Genomic DNA, 18,562 nt, shown 5'->3' with positions numbered 1-18,562 from the left:
AAATCACACCGATGGATTTTTGGTTTGGACCACAACACTTCATCAATGTTAAGGAATAAAGTCAGGACTTCTTATTACCGGTAAACTAGGGCTTTAAATAGGCTTACTGCCCTTGATTCTTTATAATATTCATTCTGTATAAATTGATGATCATATTTATCTAATGTGTTAATGTCCTGCGTTATAAGCATTTAATAGAAAAATAGGGGTTCAGTACAGTGATGCAATGCAGGAGATGTTCGTTGCACTTAAAATACACAATTACTCAACAAAACGGATCATAATATTTTTATATATGATAGAGAGAATTGACTGGCAAGAACGCCTTTTTATCATGTATTTCTAACTATAAAGAGTTATGTCACACTATAGTTCATAATCTTCCTAAAATATAAGTAACAAATCAGTGTTCTGTCTCTATCTAGTGATGACAATGTCATTGGAAAATGATTAAAGGCAGAAGGACTCAATTTTTAATTAGGACAATATTGAAACCAGACAGACAAATTTGTGTTTTCTCCTTTAATTTCCACTTTCTTTCCATTTTTTGTCAAAAGAGATGATAAGTAATCCCATTGCGGTCAGCTGCACCAATGTAGTCTGCCACATTACCTGGTAAATGAACAGAAATATATCATGTTTATTATGCCAAATCTATATGAAAATTTGAACAAAACATTATCTAACTGGAACTTACCAGTCAAGAATTGTGAAGAAATGTATATACACTATAGCTCAAAACTTTGGAATCACTACACTTTTTTTAATGAAAGAAATGAATGTCTTTATGCAGAAAGGACGATTAAATAGATAAAAAAGATATTGACATTGATTAAAAAAAAGCTGTTCTTTTGAATATTCTATTCATCAAAGAATCCTGAAATTCGGAATTTCCACAAATATATTGAGAAGCACAACTGTTTTCAACATTGTAATAGTCAATAATACTTTGTGGGAAGTCGTGGCCTAGTGGTTAGAGATATTGTCTCCTAACCCTAGGGTTGTGGGTTCGAATCTTGGGCAATAACACAACTTAGGTGCCCTTGAGCAAGGCATTGAACCCCCAACTGCTCCCCGGGTGCTGCAGCATAAATGGCTGCCCACTGCTCCGTGTGTGTGTTCACAGTGTGTGTGTGCACTTTGGATGGGTTAAATGCAGAGCACAAATTCTGAGTGTGGGTCACCATACTTGGCTGAATGTCATGTCACTCACTCAATAAATAATCGGTAAAAGTAACCGACCCCAGACTTTTGAATGGTATTGTAGATATGTTACTGCTTGCATGAAAATAGTTATGTTATATTATGTTCAACCAACATTATTGTACATGGTGTTTGTCAGAGGATGGAGGGGTGAGTTCAGAATCGGATCCAGGGCTACAGACTCCTTGTATTAGATTCTTGTTGCAGTCACCCAACCAAGCAGCATGAGAAAGTCTGGGATAAGCTACTTGCCCGGTCAGATCCAACAGGTCTTCTAGAGCACTCCAGTGTAAAGGAATTGTTGACACAGTCACTGTGTCAAACTCACCTAACCTCCATGTACTGCACTTCATCTGCAGAGTCCTCTGCCGCTCCACTCCTCCCCTCCAGACGAATAAGAGGCAGAGGGGGTTTTGACTCTGGCAAGGGGATCAAGGAAGAGGGTGGGTTGTCGTTCCCTCCCTCCTTTGATTTCACCTGTGTTATCATATGTCCACCAGCATGAGTGAAAGTCTTTGCTCGTGGGACTGTTACCATTGAACTGGCATAGGGGATGTCTGATTTCTACACAGTGACATCCTCCCTTGGTCCCTGAGCTGTGGCCTGTCCATTAATTTGTACAGGATCAGGTGTTTTCACTGGCATCTATTTTGGCTGCCTGAGTGATAGTTTGGCTTTTTCCATTGGTCAGCTTGGTTTCCTGTAAATTGTGGCAGGGAATATTTGTAGGTACTTTCACTTGGGTGTAAACTTGGGGTTTACTGTCTTTCATCACAATACTCTTAATATTTGCTGCAGTGTTTTCAGGCGAGCTCTTCAGTGGGGTGACCTGCACCTTTGCTGCTGATGTGTCTTCTCGCTTTATCTCTTTCTTCACTTGTAAACGTTGAGTCTTTACCTGCTCACTCTCTTGTCTAATAGTCTTGGCATTCTCTTCACTGGTCTTTCCTTTCTCTTCTGTTTTCACTGCAGTAGAGTTAATGTTCACTTGGCCGTTCAGGAAGGTATTTTTTGTGGGCATGTGAGCAGGAGACTTCATCTGTTCATTCGCCCATCCATTCTCTGGTCTTTTCCCCGGACGCTCCTGTTTGTCGATCTGGCCATGCACAGAGGTCGTCTGAATGGGGTTGGCCTGAGATTTGTCTTCAGAACTTGAGGTCAGATGGTTACCACCTGAAATGTTTTTTTGTAAAAGATTATTACAATTTGAAATACCTTTTTTCTTCAATATATTTTAAAATGTAATTTAATCCTGTGTTAGTAAAGCTAAATGTTCAGCAGCCATTACTCCAGTCTTCACTGCCATATTACCCTTAAGAAATCATTCTAAGAAGCACAACTTTTTATGTTTTTTTGATGAAAGGACAAAATGTAACAATTTAAACAATGTAACAATTTAAACGTTTTTACTGACTTTTTTTTTAAATTCAATGCATCCCGTTTTATTTCCAAAACTGACAGAAATGCCCACAAATTTACTATAAAGTTTCTAGAACAAGACTACAAAACATTTAAAATTTGTTATGCAATGTATGCTTATTATAAATACCTTAGTCATGGTCAACAACTAAACTGAACACTTTTTTTTACACTAGTTATTTATATTATTTTAAATCATTGCATGCATTATGTCACAAACACATCTTTCTAAAACACCTAATAGAGTCAAAAACTATAGGCTGCTCCGATCACGATCGGCCAATCGTTAATGCGCATCTCATCAGTAAAGCCGGTTCTCTAATCAGTGGTAAATTCCATCAAGTGCGTGATTTCACATAGAGCAGCTGTTACTACACAGTACCTATCAAAAACCACACAAATGACTGCAATGTGAAGCAGAGCAGGCAGACTAAATATAGTCAGTTTAGTCTTAGTCTAGAACAGATCACCTTAAACACAACCTATGACAGTAAATACGATCCCCTGTTGCCCTCTCCTGCCGCTGCTGTAGATACTACAGCGATGGAAAAATACCAGTAGGCCTGCTGACACATAGCAGTATACACACATTTGCCTCTAGGGGAACAGCCTAAAACTGACTACGACTGCAGTAGTGAACACTTTAAGGTGCTTTCACAAAAATAAGCATCCCTATATGCATGGCAATCATTTGTTAGGAAAGCCACATAGAAAAATAACACCCAATTGTAACGATATGAACTTCCTATTCATTAGGAAGAAGGAGGCGGGAACCGGCGCACAATCAAAACATAATTTTAATAATTGAAAATAAATACAAATAAAAGCCAAAACATAAAATAATGTCCCAGGCCTGGTCCTCTCTCGTCCTTCACGGTCGTCACTCCAGTTTTATATCCTTCCATCTCCTACGTGGGACTCGATACTGGCGGTGGGGCGCAGGTGTAGCTCAACTCCAATCACTACACCTGGCCTCACTCCTCGTTCCCACGCCTCTCGGCCCCGCCCCACTCTCCACACCAATATTAATGTAAAATTTAGTTTTTAACATGCATTTCAACCATGTTTGGTGTGTGAGTGCGAGAGGGTTGAGTCCTACCTGGAGGAGAGACGGTGTGTGAGACAGGAGATAAGGGCTCTGGGCTGTCCTCTCTCTGTGTGACTATCAGGTCATTCTGTTACTGTACCTTTCAGATGATTCACTATTTTTTTTCTACTTTACACAAAAATGGTAATCCATGTAGGTATTTGTCTCAACTGTATGCTTTGCCTAATTTAACAATTTAAAAATAAATAAATGAATAAATAAAACACGCTTTACTACTGTACAGTTTAGCACAAATAGGGTAGAAAGAAACTAAATAGTTATAGAGTTAAAGTGATGGATGGTTTGTTTCTTAGTGTTATCTTCATCTCGCCATCACCCTTTCTGGTTCTCTTCATTATTTCTTCAATTCTCTGCAGGGAACATTTGAAACACATTTTAGTGTAGTACTATTAAGTGTAGTATACAGCTGATCTGTGCAAAGTTGCTTACTGTGGCTTGCTGCTGGCCGTACTACCTTTTTTCGTTGTTGTCTTTCCTGTTCCTCCTGCTGTTTAAAAAGCTCTCTCTCCTGCTGCTGGCACTCAGCATCCTTTTTAGCATCATTTAGAATCTCTGCCTCCACTTTCTATTCAACACATAAACACAAGTGAAGCTTAGGAGTCTACAGACAGAAGATCAGAGAAGAATGACAGATAGACTGATATAGATATTTATGAGCAGACGCTCAATCAGATTTAGAACCATATTTAATTGCAGTATGTACTTGGCCTTATTATTTGATTTCTTTATTTTTTAAAACAGTATTATTCATTCTTCAGAAGTTTGGAATTTAAGTGCAAGCTAATTTCACTTGAAATCTTCTAACCTCTTTCTCCATCAGGGCCTGACGCTCCTTCTCCTTATGTTTTTTTCTCCTCCTGCTCTCTCTTCTTCCGTTCCCGTTCTTGCCTACATTTCTCTTCCTCAGCTTGACGAGTCTTCTCTTCTTGTCGAGCTCTTTCCTCCAGCTGCCTCTTCTTAAGCTGCTCACTCTTTAGTCTGAAATTCACACACAGTCTCATGAGGAAACGTCACTCTTTAACACCTCTACTCATTTTTTCTTTCATGCGTTTAAAATTTGTCATTATTTTTTATTTCTGTCTTTTTAAAATATATTTTTCAGTTTCTTATAATTGTATATAATTGTATAAGTTGGTACTTTGTGGCTTTTAAGTGCTTTATTAATACATTTTAATTTATTTTAATTGAAAAACCCATACAAAAAGCAACTTCAAAACTTCATTATTTAAACCACGTTAACACAGTTATGTGACACATACTCATTATAAATGTGACCCTGGACCACAAAACCTTAAGTCTTAAGTCACTGGGGTATATTTTTAGCAAAAGCAAAAAAAAAAAAGCATTGTATGGGTCAAAATTATAGATTCTTCTTTTATGCCAAAAATCATAAGGATATTAAGTAAAGATCATGTTCCATGAAGATATTTTGTAAATTTCCTTCCATAAATATATCAAAACCTAGGAATATGAGCTGCTAAGAATTCATTTGGATCATTTTAAAGGTGATTTTTTCGGTATTTAGATTTTTTTTGCATCCTCAGATTCCAGATATTCAAACAGTTTTATCTTGGCCAAATATTGTCCTATCCTAACAAACCACACATCAATGGAAAGCTTATTTATTCAGCTATTATAAATAAGTCCAGGGTCACAAATGTCTGAGGCACATTCAGCAAGCACTGAACACTTTGTACAATAGTTCAGAGAAATACATGGTGAGTCATACAAAGGCATACTTTTCCTGTTCCTCCGATTCCCTGCATTGTTTCTCCTCCTGTTCCTTCAGCACTCTGGTCAGACGCCTGTGTTCTGCAAGCAGACGAGATCCCTCCTCAGCATCTGTCGCTCCAGCAACCACCATGAAGGATCTGTGAGAGAGTCAAAAACAAAAAGTTAAAATGAGTTTTAACAAGTTTGGAACGCTCGAGGACTACAAAGCAGGCTCCCTTTAGTCTCAAGGGCCTAATTTATGTAGTAATCATTTTATACTAATAAGGCTAAATATACAAGGACCCACCTGCACATTTGTTTGCCGTCACATCATTACAGTTTGATTTGAGAGGTTTTTTTTAGGAGTCTCCAGCTTTTCATTCTTTTGCTGATGGTTTTCCAAAACTACACTTTTCTTCTCCTTTAAACCATTAATGTGATTTTCTATCTTTATTGTTCTTCTTTCTGGAGGTGGTGTGCTGGAAACCGCTGTCTCCATTTTTGGTGCCTTATCCAAACTTTCATTGTTAGGGCTCCTGTTCTGATGGATCTCAGCCTTGAGAGACCTGCCCTCCATCGGATCCTGATTTTTGACATCCTCGGCTTGCCTGCCTTTTGTCTTCCTGCTGCTGTCACTGACCGGTGTGGCAGGTCTGTGTTTCATAGGGGAAGGTGGATACTGCCACGCTGTACAGGGTGACTGAGTATAACTCTTAGGCCTTCAGGCTTCAGAGCATACAAAAAAAGAGCTGATTCAGATGCTTATAGTCAGCACATTACTGGATCAAACAAAATGTAATTAATTGGAGGTACTTATGTCAGCATCTTACTTGGCTGTGGCAGGTGAGGCCGAGCGGTGGGAAACATCAGCAGGAGATTTAGCTCTCCTAACTGGTGAACATGTGACAGGAGAGCCAGTCCTCCTCTCTCCACGCAGTCTCTCTTTCTGCAACAAACACAAATAACACATAATACTCCATGGTGCACTGCTTCCAGATGGCAACATAACAACATCCTTCCTTTCTCCCTTTGCAGTAATATTATAAAATATTCTATTCCTTTGATGGCAACGCTGAATTTAGCAGCCATTGTTCCATGTTTCGGTGTCACATGATCCTTCAGAAATCATTCTAATGTGCTGATTTAGTGCTCAAGAAACATTTTATATTATCATAGATTTCGTATTATGATAAAACAGTCGTGCTTAATATTTTTGTGGAAACCATGCTACATTTTTTCAGGATTATTTCATGAATAGACACTGTCCTGACCTTGGGGGTGTTAGGGGCACTGAGAGCTCCACTGTATTCTTCGGCTGGCACAGGATTGGTTCTTCTTCGACTTGGTGATCCTTTGTGAGGAATGGAGGGCACTGCATGGGACAGACAGAGGAGCATTTCCTGGTCAGAGCAGGTCTCAATATTACCACTTGTGGCTATGCAGTTTACACACACACACACACACACACACACACACAAAAACATATAGCTGTGGTGGTACTGCAAACAAGTACTTGTTTGTTTTTGGGATAGAAACCAAAACCGATGTCAGTCTGAAGAGAAAGGAGGGAAGAGGGGATGAGAAAAGGCCAGCTAGGGTTCATAACGTTGCCTGATTCGATGGCAGCAGGAGAGAGGGCAGCGAGGTCATGGGGGAGAGCAGAGGCGGGGCATTCGCCCAGTCACCTTGGCAATAGGGTCATGGTAGAGCACAACAGAAACGGCAGAGCATTATGGACAGACTGGGCACCCTTATGTGAAGTGTGTGCTTTTGGGGTGACGTGTGTACCTAAGCACACACACTTAAACCCTTTCACCACATCCTCTGCCGCTCTTTAAGCATGGCAGCCAGACACAATGAGCAAGGCTGAGCTCAATTCAGACACACTCAAACTCAAAACCTGCATCCTTCACATACACAAACTGCATCATCATCATCAGAACACACTTTTACTACTGAGTCTCTCAATAAGCATCCACACTTCTTGAGTATAAAGGGATAATTCACCCCCCCAGAAATCTACTTTCTGTCATCATTTACTCATCTTCATGTGATTTTTTTTAAAGAATCACTTTTGCTTCCCATAGACTTTCACTGGATATTTTTTTTAACATTACATTTTTATGCGAGCAATGGAAGTAAATGAGAACTGAAAATGTTTATCTATCAACATTCTTTAAAATATTTTTGTTTTCACAGAAGAAAGTAAGTTATACAGGTTTGGAACAACATAAGGGTGAGTAAATCATGCAGAATTTTCATTTATGAGTGGTCTATCCCTTTATTACGTAACATTCTATCCCTTTATTACGTAACAAGTCACTGTGGATAAAGGCATAAAATTAAGTGATTTTTGTGTAAATTATATTAATTTTCAGTAATGACTTGGATGAATAAAAAGTCTTCAGAAATCTTACAAAAACAAGCTTTCTTCCTTAAATGAATAAATCTAAGGCCCCAAATCAATAACCAATTTCTTAACCAATTAAATATGTCCTAGCCAACAGGACGAGGAGCACCACACAGAAAGAGCTTATTCACTCATCCCTGCCTGTCCTTCCTCTCATGAAACCTGAGCTCTAGTAACATGGTGTACTAAAGTCCAGATGAAAATCACACAAAATGCAAGGACACATCTGCACTGCAGTGTCACAGCAACTTTATAACGGCTTTTCGACATTCACTGCATTATTAAAAAGTGAAAATAAAATAAAGCAGGAATTCAGTAAGGTATATTTTAAAATAATTTTTCAAAAATCATATGATTTTGAATAAATTGAATTGAATTTAGTTAGAAAAATGCAACATAGAAGCATTTTCATGAGTTGATACTAAGTTGACTGTTGAAGTCCGCCATATCATGAAATATTTTCTCACAGTAGTGCCTTACTTTCATTCTCACTCCATCAGTGCTCACTCCCCTCCTCCCAGTCTCCTTTTCTTCATCCAGTGTGATGTCTGTGTGTGCATTACACTCACCTTGAGCAGTGCTGTTGGGTCCCCATGCCCAGCGTTTATTCTTGTTCTCCAGCTGTAAGCTGCGCTCCAGTGATTTCCTCATTAGAGCTTCCAGACGCTCCTGTGTGTGCCATTCCAGAACAGAGAAAAACAGACACTCCCTTCACCAGTGGACATTTACACCAACAGCATCAGTACAACCATAATGGGTGCAGATATATGCACTGATCTTCATCTACGCCACCTATAATTCTATGTGATGGCTTATAGTACACTACTGTTCAAAAGTTTGGGGTCAAGACTTTTATTTATTTACTTACTTGAAAGAAAGTAATACTTTCATTCAACAAGTATGCATTAAATGGTTTAAAAATGGCATTAAAGAAATGTATAATGCTACTAAAGGTTTCCATTTGATCTTTTGATCTTTTGACCTTTTGATTAATCAAAGAATCCTGAAAAAAAGGTATCCACAAAAATATAAATGTTTCTTGAGCACCAAATCAGCATATTAGAATGATTTCTAAAAGATCACATGACACTGAAGACTGGATTAATGGCTGCTGAAAATTCTGTAAATATTTTAAAATATATTAAATTAAAAATAAAAAAGTTATTTTAAATTGTAATAATACTACAGTCTTTACCGTATTTTTGATCGAATCAGTGCAGCCTTAGGCCCTATTTTAACGATCTAAACATGAAGTGTAAAGCGCACAGCGCATGTGCAATCAGGGCGTGTCCAAATCCACTTTTGCTATACTTGTTTTGACGACGGAAAAACGGTCCGTGCGCGGGGCGCATTTTTGGACTGGGTTGTCCCTGTTCTCTTAAAGGGGGGGTGAAATGCTATTTCATGCATACTGAGTTTTTTACACTGTTAAAGAGTTGGATTCCCATGCTAAACATGGACAAAGTTTCAAAAATGAAGTTGTACGTTTGAAGGAGTATTTCTGTTCCAAAAATACTCCTTCCGGTTTGTCACAAGTTTCGGAAAGTTTTTTTCGAGTATGGCTCTGTGTGACGTTAGATGGAGCGGAATTTCCTTATATGGGTCCTAGGGCACGTCTGCCGGAAGAGCGCACGCTCCCGTATAGCATAGTACTGAGAGCAAAGGCATTCAGTGATCAGAGCGAGAGCGTCGCGAAATGTCACAAAAGAAGTGTATTTTTGGTTGCCAGGGCAAGACAACCCTGCACAGATTACCAAAAAAAAACAGCATTAAGGGACCAGTGGATGGAGTTTATTTTTACAGAGCATCAACGGAGTTGTGCAAGTGTTTGTGTTAGTTCCCTGCATTTCGAAGATGCTTGTTTTACAAACAAGGCCCAGTTTGACGACGGATTTGCGTATCGTTTATTTCTTAAGGATGATGCAATCCCAACGAAAAAGGGCCACGATCGTGTGTTGGAACCGCAGGCGGTGAGTAAAACTGCTTCAAATATCTCTGCCTTCTTGTTAGTGCGTCCGCCTCCCATCGGAGACCCCGGTTCGAGCCCCGCTCGGAGCGAGTCGTTGCTGCTGCTGCTCTCGTTCAGTTTCAGCCTCGGGATCTGATTCTGGATCATAAATATACGCTGAATCTGACTGTTAGCCATGGTTTATTTTGGTTGGTTTTTTCCTCACGGTGTCACAGCTTCCAGACGCTCTCAACGCAAAAGCCTATTCGCGCTCGTGATTCTTTAGCTCCGCCCACACGTCACGCCTCCAGTCGGTCGTGTTTTTCCGGGAAAAATCGGTACAGACTATCTTTCTCTTATGAATATAATAAAACTAAAGACTTTTTGGAGTTATGAAGGATGCAGTACTACTCTATAGGTACTCAAGATTAACAGGATATTGAGTGAAAACGAGCATTTCACCCCCCCCCCCCTTTAATGAGTAATGGGCGTAACGTTCAATACACCAATCAGAGTGTTATCTCCCATTCCCTTTAAGAGCGAGATGCGCTCGCGCCGTGGCAGATAATTATTTACGTGACGGGATTTGTTGGCGGAAAAGCTGAATGCTTCTCAAGCAAAGAAACCGATCTGCATGTGAGCGAAGTTAAAGCGCGCGAGCAGATCATCTACGGGACAAGCAGGAATCCACCAAAGCTCTGCGCGATGAGTCAGTTATTATATATGTGTCTGTATTGCCAAGATTGTTCAATTCACCAAATTCATTCATCATTACAAGTAGTAATAGTCTGAATGCAAACAGGTAGCCTAATTCTAATACATGCAATGACTATCCATTATTACATTTTAATATTTATGTAGCCTACACAATAATATTATTTTACACTGTACACTGTTAAAAATCGCTGTAAAAAAACGGCCAAATTTCGACAGTAAAATACTGTTTTTCATTAAAACAGTGCATTCTGGGTAATATTCATCGTTTTCGAGAAGTAGCCTGCTGCTATATATCGTAAATTAACAACTTTCAAAGTCGACACTCAGCGGCTGTGTTTCAAATCACACCCTACACCCTCATTCACTATTCCCTACATGAGTTTACTAATATAGTCCACCTGACAGAGAGAATGAACACTAATGAGTGAATTCAGACACTGATCAACAGCTGCTGTTAATGAGTAGAATCACTGAAGAAGAAAAAAACATAACAAGACAAACACATGAAATACAACTGACTTCAGCCACAGCCTTAGATGAAATCAACTGAAGATTTAAACAATCAACAAACAGCTTCACCAACTTCACACATTACTAACCAGACTGACTTTATTTCTGTCAGATCAGAGAACAGAGATCAAAAGATCTTATTGAGAATTAAAGAGATTTAGATGATAATGTTACTGTTTCGTTTAGCGTCACCATTGTGGAGATCAGTGTTTGCTTTAGTTGGGCTCCTGACCATTGACTTTTACACTTTACATTTTGTTTTATTGCTGTATTTGTATCTTTATGATGCATCTGTTACAGCAGTATTAATTTTGATAGTCAAGTGATTATGGTTGTTTCTAACAGGCATGATCTACTAGACTGACTTAAAGTGTTGCTATAATAATCAAATATTAATTTGGTGTTGAAATATTTGAGTGAATGACACTTCAATTTAGTAAGATTGAAAAGTAGTGTGATAACCAGTATTTATGGATTTAACGACTAGTTTTAGTTAAAAAGTATTTCGGGCAGCAGTCCCCACAACACTCAAAGAGAGAAATCAACAATCAGCATATGAATCTCAACAATGGTGACAATCAAAAGGTTCATGATGCAATGCATGCTGGGTACCAGCACAGGATAAAACTCATCCATGATTCCCAGCATGCATTGCGTGAGTGACATTTTCTTAACAGTCTTTCATAACTTATGGCTCAGCGGTGTTCCTTCTCATGCTGTAGTATCAATATTCAATAAGAGAAGAGATACGGGATTAGATCAGAAATAATAGTATTTGTTCTTGTCAATCTATAAACAACAATATCTGATTTTTTTTTCTTCTGTGTACTTTTGTTTTGCTATAACAGGTTCCAAAGGCGCATTGTTACAGCATGAAAAAAAAAAAAAAAACTGAAAAAGTCACGTTCAAGAGCCCAACTAAAGTAAACACTGATCTCCATCATGGTAGTGAAAAAAACACCTAAACCTATTTAACTCTCCATAAGTTCTTCTGTAGACATCTGACAGAAATAAAGTCAGTCTGGTTAGTAATGTGAATCTGGTGAAGCTGTTTTAGTAGTTGTTTAATCAGATCTTGAGAGATTTGATGTATTCTTTTATTCAGTTGATTTCTTCTAAGGCTGTGGCTGAAGTTATTTGTAGTTCTTGTGTTTCTCTTTCCTTCAGTGATTCTGCAGGTGTTTATCACTAATGCTCAATCATCAGTTAATCACCGAATTATCTCATTAACTTCACTGATTCAGTGTTACTCTAACACTCTGTAGTGTGCACACATTATAAGTGTTCATTTAAAACTGAGGATTTTCTTGTGGGGTTTAAAGGGTTAAAGATTTAAGATGAAGAAAAAACAGAATGAAACATAATTTAACAGTAATAAACTGTAATTAATTTACAGGAAACAAACTGTAGAAAAACAGTTATTTACTGGCACCCCTGCTGCCAGTAAATAACTGTTTTTCTACTGTTTCTTGCCGTAAATTAATGGTTGCCAGCAAAAAAAAAAGTTTTTGCCGTCAAGTCAAGGAAAAACAGTAATATACTGTAAAATGTAAACTTCAGATTTACCAAATGAAAAATAAGTTTATTTAACTAAAATATTTGTGAACATCCATAGAAAAAAAATTAGGCAAAGTCATACACTGATAATGAGAGTAAATACTGAACTTGACTGTATTAATGTGTGTTTGCACAAGAGAGATCGTTTAGTTTAATGTAGTTTTGTTGTTCACCATTGTGCTGTAGAGTAGAGCCGGTGCTTCAGTCAATGATGAGCCACAAATTCTGATTTTCTGCTGCTTTATATAAAGGCAATAAATGTGGAGTCGCTGATACAGTGGTGATCTCTGTGTTAAGTACTTCAGCACATACATGTGTAATACAGCTGACAATGAGCTGCAGTGATTTGAGTAAAAGTCATGTATTTAGTTACTTTATTACTGCACATTAAGTGTAAGAAATATTCCTTCTCAGTGGACTCAAATGAAATAAGTTCATAGTACTAACATCGTAGGAATGCTAGTTTAAAAACTCGAACTGTTTGAAGCAGTGGGAGTGGAGTTAATTTCCATGGTAGAATTTACGGTAAAATACTGTTAAAAAATAAGAGTGGTAAATTAATGGTTAAGAGCTGTAAATTAACAGTACTTTACTGGCACCCCTGCTGCCAGAAAATTACTGTTATTTAACGGCAAAATTTTTTACAGTGTAATCCTTTTGTTTTTAATATTTGGCATGTTTGTTTGATGCGCGTCCCTGTGTGTAGTAAGCAAACTCAACGCACACTGTGGACCCGCCAAGAGGCGCATTTTCTACCAACGCACTCTTTAAATAACAAAAAAAATATTGCGCCGTTGAGTTTAGACTTTAGACCAGGTTTGAGTTGGTCTATGGCGCAGTCTATTTTCAGCTCCTTAAAATAGCAATGCGCCAGCACTGCACCTGAACACACCTCTTTTTTAGACCAGCAGGCCCATGGGTGCAAAAATGAGCACAAATGCATTTGCTAATTAAACGACATGGTGCTTGACGGACAAGAGACTCGTTTCAAAAATATTGTTCAAATTTTTTACTTTACTGACCCCAAACATTTGATTGGCAGTTTAGTGCCAAATCACAGACTCGAGTACTAACTAACACCTTAAATATCCTCATTAAGTTCTAACTCATTGCCTTCTAGACACATAACACTAATAGGCACCATAATATCAGCAAATTACATATTCAGATATTGACATGGCAGTTCATAAAGAAAATTGCCACCATCTCATTTAAGATTCTATTTGTATTTGCTTTGTGTCTATGAAAATTGTTCCAGCAACATCTGTTGAGTCCAGCATCACCTCTCCCACATGCCACTTTGTTTCTCTTTCATTCTTTGCCCACTTCTTTTCAGCCTTTCCGAAATGAACATAGTTGTGAATGCTGAATGTGTGGCAGATGAAGGCCATGCTTAAGAAGAATAATGAATCCACAACCCAGAGACAAGGATTAAAAAAAGTCTGATCTGATCCAGCCAAATCCCTCTGATTGGAGAAGTATCACAAGCCACGGCACCCAGTAAACACTCACAGGCTCATAACAGATAAATATTTGCACAAGAATAGTGTCTGCCCTGTGGGTGGGTGATATTACATGGCAGGGCAGGAATTCATTGCCATAGATACAGTGTGATTGCTTAAAATGTCATTACACAGCATAAAAAATTTTTGTTTGTTTGGTTTTTCTTTTTAGTAAATTCAGATGGTTTTGCATTGCACCATATTAATTTATTGAAAATACAGGCCTAAATTCCCTACAGCTACTGAAAGATTATAATCTAATTATGTCCTGACATAAAAGTTCCATAAGAGAAAATAGCATTTGAAAGGTCAAGGGAAGAATAGCATCAGTATCTGCTATTTCATGATTCCTTGCTTGGACACTGAGTCCTAGGACAAGTGCATTTGACTATAGATCTCTGACCTTCTCCTCCTCTAGCTGCTGTCTTCTCTTCTCCTCCACAGCTGCTCTGCAAAGCTCCTCCTTCTGTCTCTGCTCCTCCAGCCACTTCCAGCGCTCCTCCACCGTCTTCTCATACTGCAGCTTTGCCCCCCTTTCTTTCTCCTTTATAGATTGCTCCCGTGCAGCTGAGAGAGAGCGAGAGAAACTATTGACTTTATTTTGACTTGTTACTGTATGTAACAACATCATAGAACTTAAAGCTTATCATCATAGTTTCAGACAGCTTCAGCAATTTTGGGGCTGTTCTAACAGGGAATATCTATGTAAATATACACTAGCACCTTTGGCAATAAGCATTGTGTATACATATTTTAAAGTCATTAAAGTAAAAAAATCCAAAATACCAAATACTAAATCATGTGCCATGCAATGCACCACCACTACTGATATAGAGTTAATTTATTGACAAGTCTCATTCTATCATCTGTCTTCAAATAGCCCTCCATATCTTTGTAAGAGAGACAGGGAAACATGAAAACAAGGGGAAAAAGACACTTTATCTCGTAAGGCATTTTTTTTACACTGCTTGAGGTTTTGAGATCATTGGGACTTACATTGTTTACCTGCATGTGAGTTGGTATTGGCTGGATGCCGTGAAGGTGAAGCGTACCCGTCGGTTTGAGTTTTCTTTTCTGTGACAGTGGGTGGGATCAGAGCATCAGCTTTCGACAGGATGGAGAAGATGACATGTCAGTGAAATTTGAAGTTCAGTCATTAGAACCCATTGTTAATTCTGCCATCAACTCCTTTTCAACAATATGACATGTGACCCTAACAATAATATAATATAGTTGAATGTAATAAAAATAGTATTTCCAAACACCTCTGCAAACCCAACCAATCATCTGCTACAATCTTATGTGTGTGTGTGTATACACACACATTTTGTTTTTTAATTAAAGGTGTTTTTGCACATTAATGTAGGGTGGTCTTACTGTGTTTTATAGAAGGGCTGCCTTGGTTGGTTTTCTGGTAAGTTGGTGATGAATGGCCATTGCTTTGAGGACTCTTTTCCGGAGTTAAAGGTGATGCCATTACTTTTGTGACTGCTAAAAAAAAAGGAACACACCAACAGTGATAAAAAGTGGTTGAAATGGCAAGGTTCGGTGTTGAGAAGACCTTTACATACATAGTTGGCCTTGTTACTAAAAGATATTGTATATGAGTTATTAAGACAAACACACACACACACACACACAGAGAATTGAGTGTTCATTTCTGTTCTGTCAAAGACAAAAAAACAGATCATTAATTCATTCTGGACTGGATTATAAATCTGAAGCTGTGGCCTAGTTACTTCTGCTTCAGCTATATGCTCAATCGGTCATTTCACAGGCACATACACATAATAGAGTCAAACATTATATCATTTATCTACAGGGATTTGTTCCCACTAGAACACTGAAATAAACAACCCACTGACAATCAATATATTAGACAGATTAGTACAGAACAAATTAGCATTTTGTGCCTTGAAGGGCAACGTGATCTCTAAAAATGAACTATTTAAAAAATTGTTCTTGACAGAGCAGTGGAAATCCTTTGTCAAGTGTTCTTTTTATTTTAGCTAAGTTCAGTTTCCAGGTTCCTTTTCTTCCTCTGCATGACGTGTATTTTAAATAAATTGCTCACTCATGATAGTGTCCTTTGTCTGCCATCTCTTTCCTTTATTTCTTTCTCTCTGCTTCCCTAACTCTATTCCCAATACACACACAAGCTCTGCTATAAGAAGCATAGTGGACATAAAGCTGACTAAGTATGTTTGAGCTCAATGTCATAGAGTGTCATGATTCATGAACAATAAAAACAGCACTACAACTAAGTGGCCTTAACAACTATGTACTTACATTTTAATTAATAATTTAGTACAATGTACTTATTGTGTACATACATGTTTTTACATTGTACTTATATTTTAAAAAATGATGTGTAATTACATCTGTATTTAATTTCTGTAATTACATTTATAATTACACTGTTGACCCATACTTTACACCTTAACCCACCCTTAAACTTACCCATACCTCCAACCCTCTCCCTAACCTTACCCCTATCCCACCTCAATAGCAGCAAAAGTGTTTTACAATACAATATGAACACAATAAGTACATTGTACTTATTTTTTATGTAAGTACATAGTAGTTAAGGCCACCTAATATAAAGTGGGACCAAAATACTCATGTCATGTTCATGCAGAAACTCTAGTGTACTTTGTTCTAGGTTCTCTGAGTGTCTAAAAGACTATGAATAAATATCAATATCTGTATATACAGAGAGAGAAAGAAAGATTTTGAACTGATGTAGAAATCTTAACTGCTCACACTCAAACACTACCTGTCTTCCTGATTCCACATTTGCAGTGGCTTATTTTTGGTTAGCTGGTCCTCTCATCCTGAGGCCCCTTGCAGTTAGAAGGCCCCACTGTCGGCCCATGTCCCCCACTCTAGCTTATATCTCTATATAGATCACTATAGATCTCTTCTTATACTATACCACAACTCACCTGACAATAATAACACATACAATGTATTTTCAATCCTCTAAAGATGTAAGTACTGATGTGATATGAAATGCCAATTAAACAACCATGACAGCAGCTAATCAAATTTCTTAATGTTTCTGGATATTAATTTTATATAATTATATCTATATAATATAATATGTTCATACACCTGATTCATATAAATGGTTTAGACATTACCAGTAGGAATGGTATCAATAAAAATATTATTAGAGGATCATTAGGAATCGATATAATATTTAGGCTGACCCTACTTTGCTTTGTAGCTCCCTCCATCGATTTTCCATTAAATTAATTTAGCAAACGGACGTGGTTTAGTCTTAACGATCCAAATCTCATCAGAGTTTGACGTCATAGGGTTGTGGGGAGCTCGCCCTGTCAACTTTCCAGAACCTCCCATCATCCGTCTGACGACGACTTGAGAAAGAACAAACAATAACCCCCCTGCACAGAGTCTGCAACAGGCAGGCCAAAGGAAAAGAGTAAACGTAATGAAACGATGTGAACGCGTGATAAATCGTGAGCTTTTAGCGGGTTTTCTCTGCCAGATCAGACAGCAGCTTTAAGCTTTAAAGAATATTTATTTATTTATTATTATTATTATTATTGAACAAACATAACAGCAAATACAGTTTCATCTACAAAAACAAAAAATAATATAAATATAAACAGTAGACAAAGAGCATGGCAATTAGAGCAAAAATTAGTGTGGATATAATCAAATAGCTTCTCAAGCTAACAAAACACCGCAGGTACGTTTCCAGAATTATTAACGGAATGTTACCTTTGCACATGTCAGCGGGGTTGACAGCATTCCCCGCCACCGTCGTGGTCCACCGGTGGCTCTTCCAACCGCAATGTCACAGACAGCGCAGCATCAGAACGCTACCCCCCAAAAAACTCAAGCCAAGGGAAACATCATAGCAAGCTCCTTCCTGGACTGCCAGCAGAATGCGCGCTGTGGCGCTAGAGCAGATTGTGAGGAAAGTTCGTCTCCCCGGCGGTCAGGAGTTTATACCAGATGTCCGGTACAGAGAGAGAGGACTAGTGGCAGCGGCTGAGTCCAGCTGGAGAGACCGGACAGCGCGCGCAGTGCTGAAACAACCGACGAAAAGAAACGGATTCAGGTCCACGAGAAACAGACTGCCCAAGTCACCGTTCACAACCAAAACTTTTCAAATTACACATTTAGGCGTACCAATTATTTAAGGAACATAATTAATTAAAATCCAGGCAAAAGGTCTTTTCATCTCCATTAAATATTACGTTTCCGTTAATGTAACGTTGGGCTCATTATCGTACGTATACAGAGGCGGACAGTAGTGAGTACAGACACTTGAAGAGTACTTTTACAGCAGAGTAAACATCAGAGTGTTTTTCTTTTGAGAACTTTACAACATTCCAAAGCATAATATTGCCCTTTTTACTGCACTATACCTTTCATATTAAATATAATTGAATACTTAATTACATTAGATATCTATAACTTTATTTTAGTCAAGTACAAAGAGT

At 38.2% G+C, this 18,562-nt stretch overlaps 1 pseudogene; it reads right to left on the bottom strand.

Moving 5' to 3' along the window:
• Window positions 1-12: 12 nt before the first annotated feature.
• LOC128014992 (ensconsin-like) lies at window positions 13-18,147 on the bottom strand (annotated as a pseudogene).
• Between the last annotated feature and the right edge of the window lie 415 nt (window positions 18,148-18,562).

The sequence above is a fragment of the Carassius gibelio genome, chromosome A5 (assembly GCF_023724105.1).
Source record: "Carassius gibelio isolate Cgi1373 ecotype wild population from Czech Republic chromosome A5, carGib1.2-hapl.c, whole genome shotgun sequence".
NCBI lineage: Eukaryota > Metazoa > Chordata > Actinopteri > Cypriniformes > Cyprinidae > Carassius > Carassius gibelio.
The sequence above is the reverse complement of the archived record's forward strand: the minus strand, read 5'-3'. Positions and strand labels throughout refer to the sequence as shown.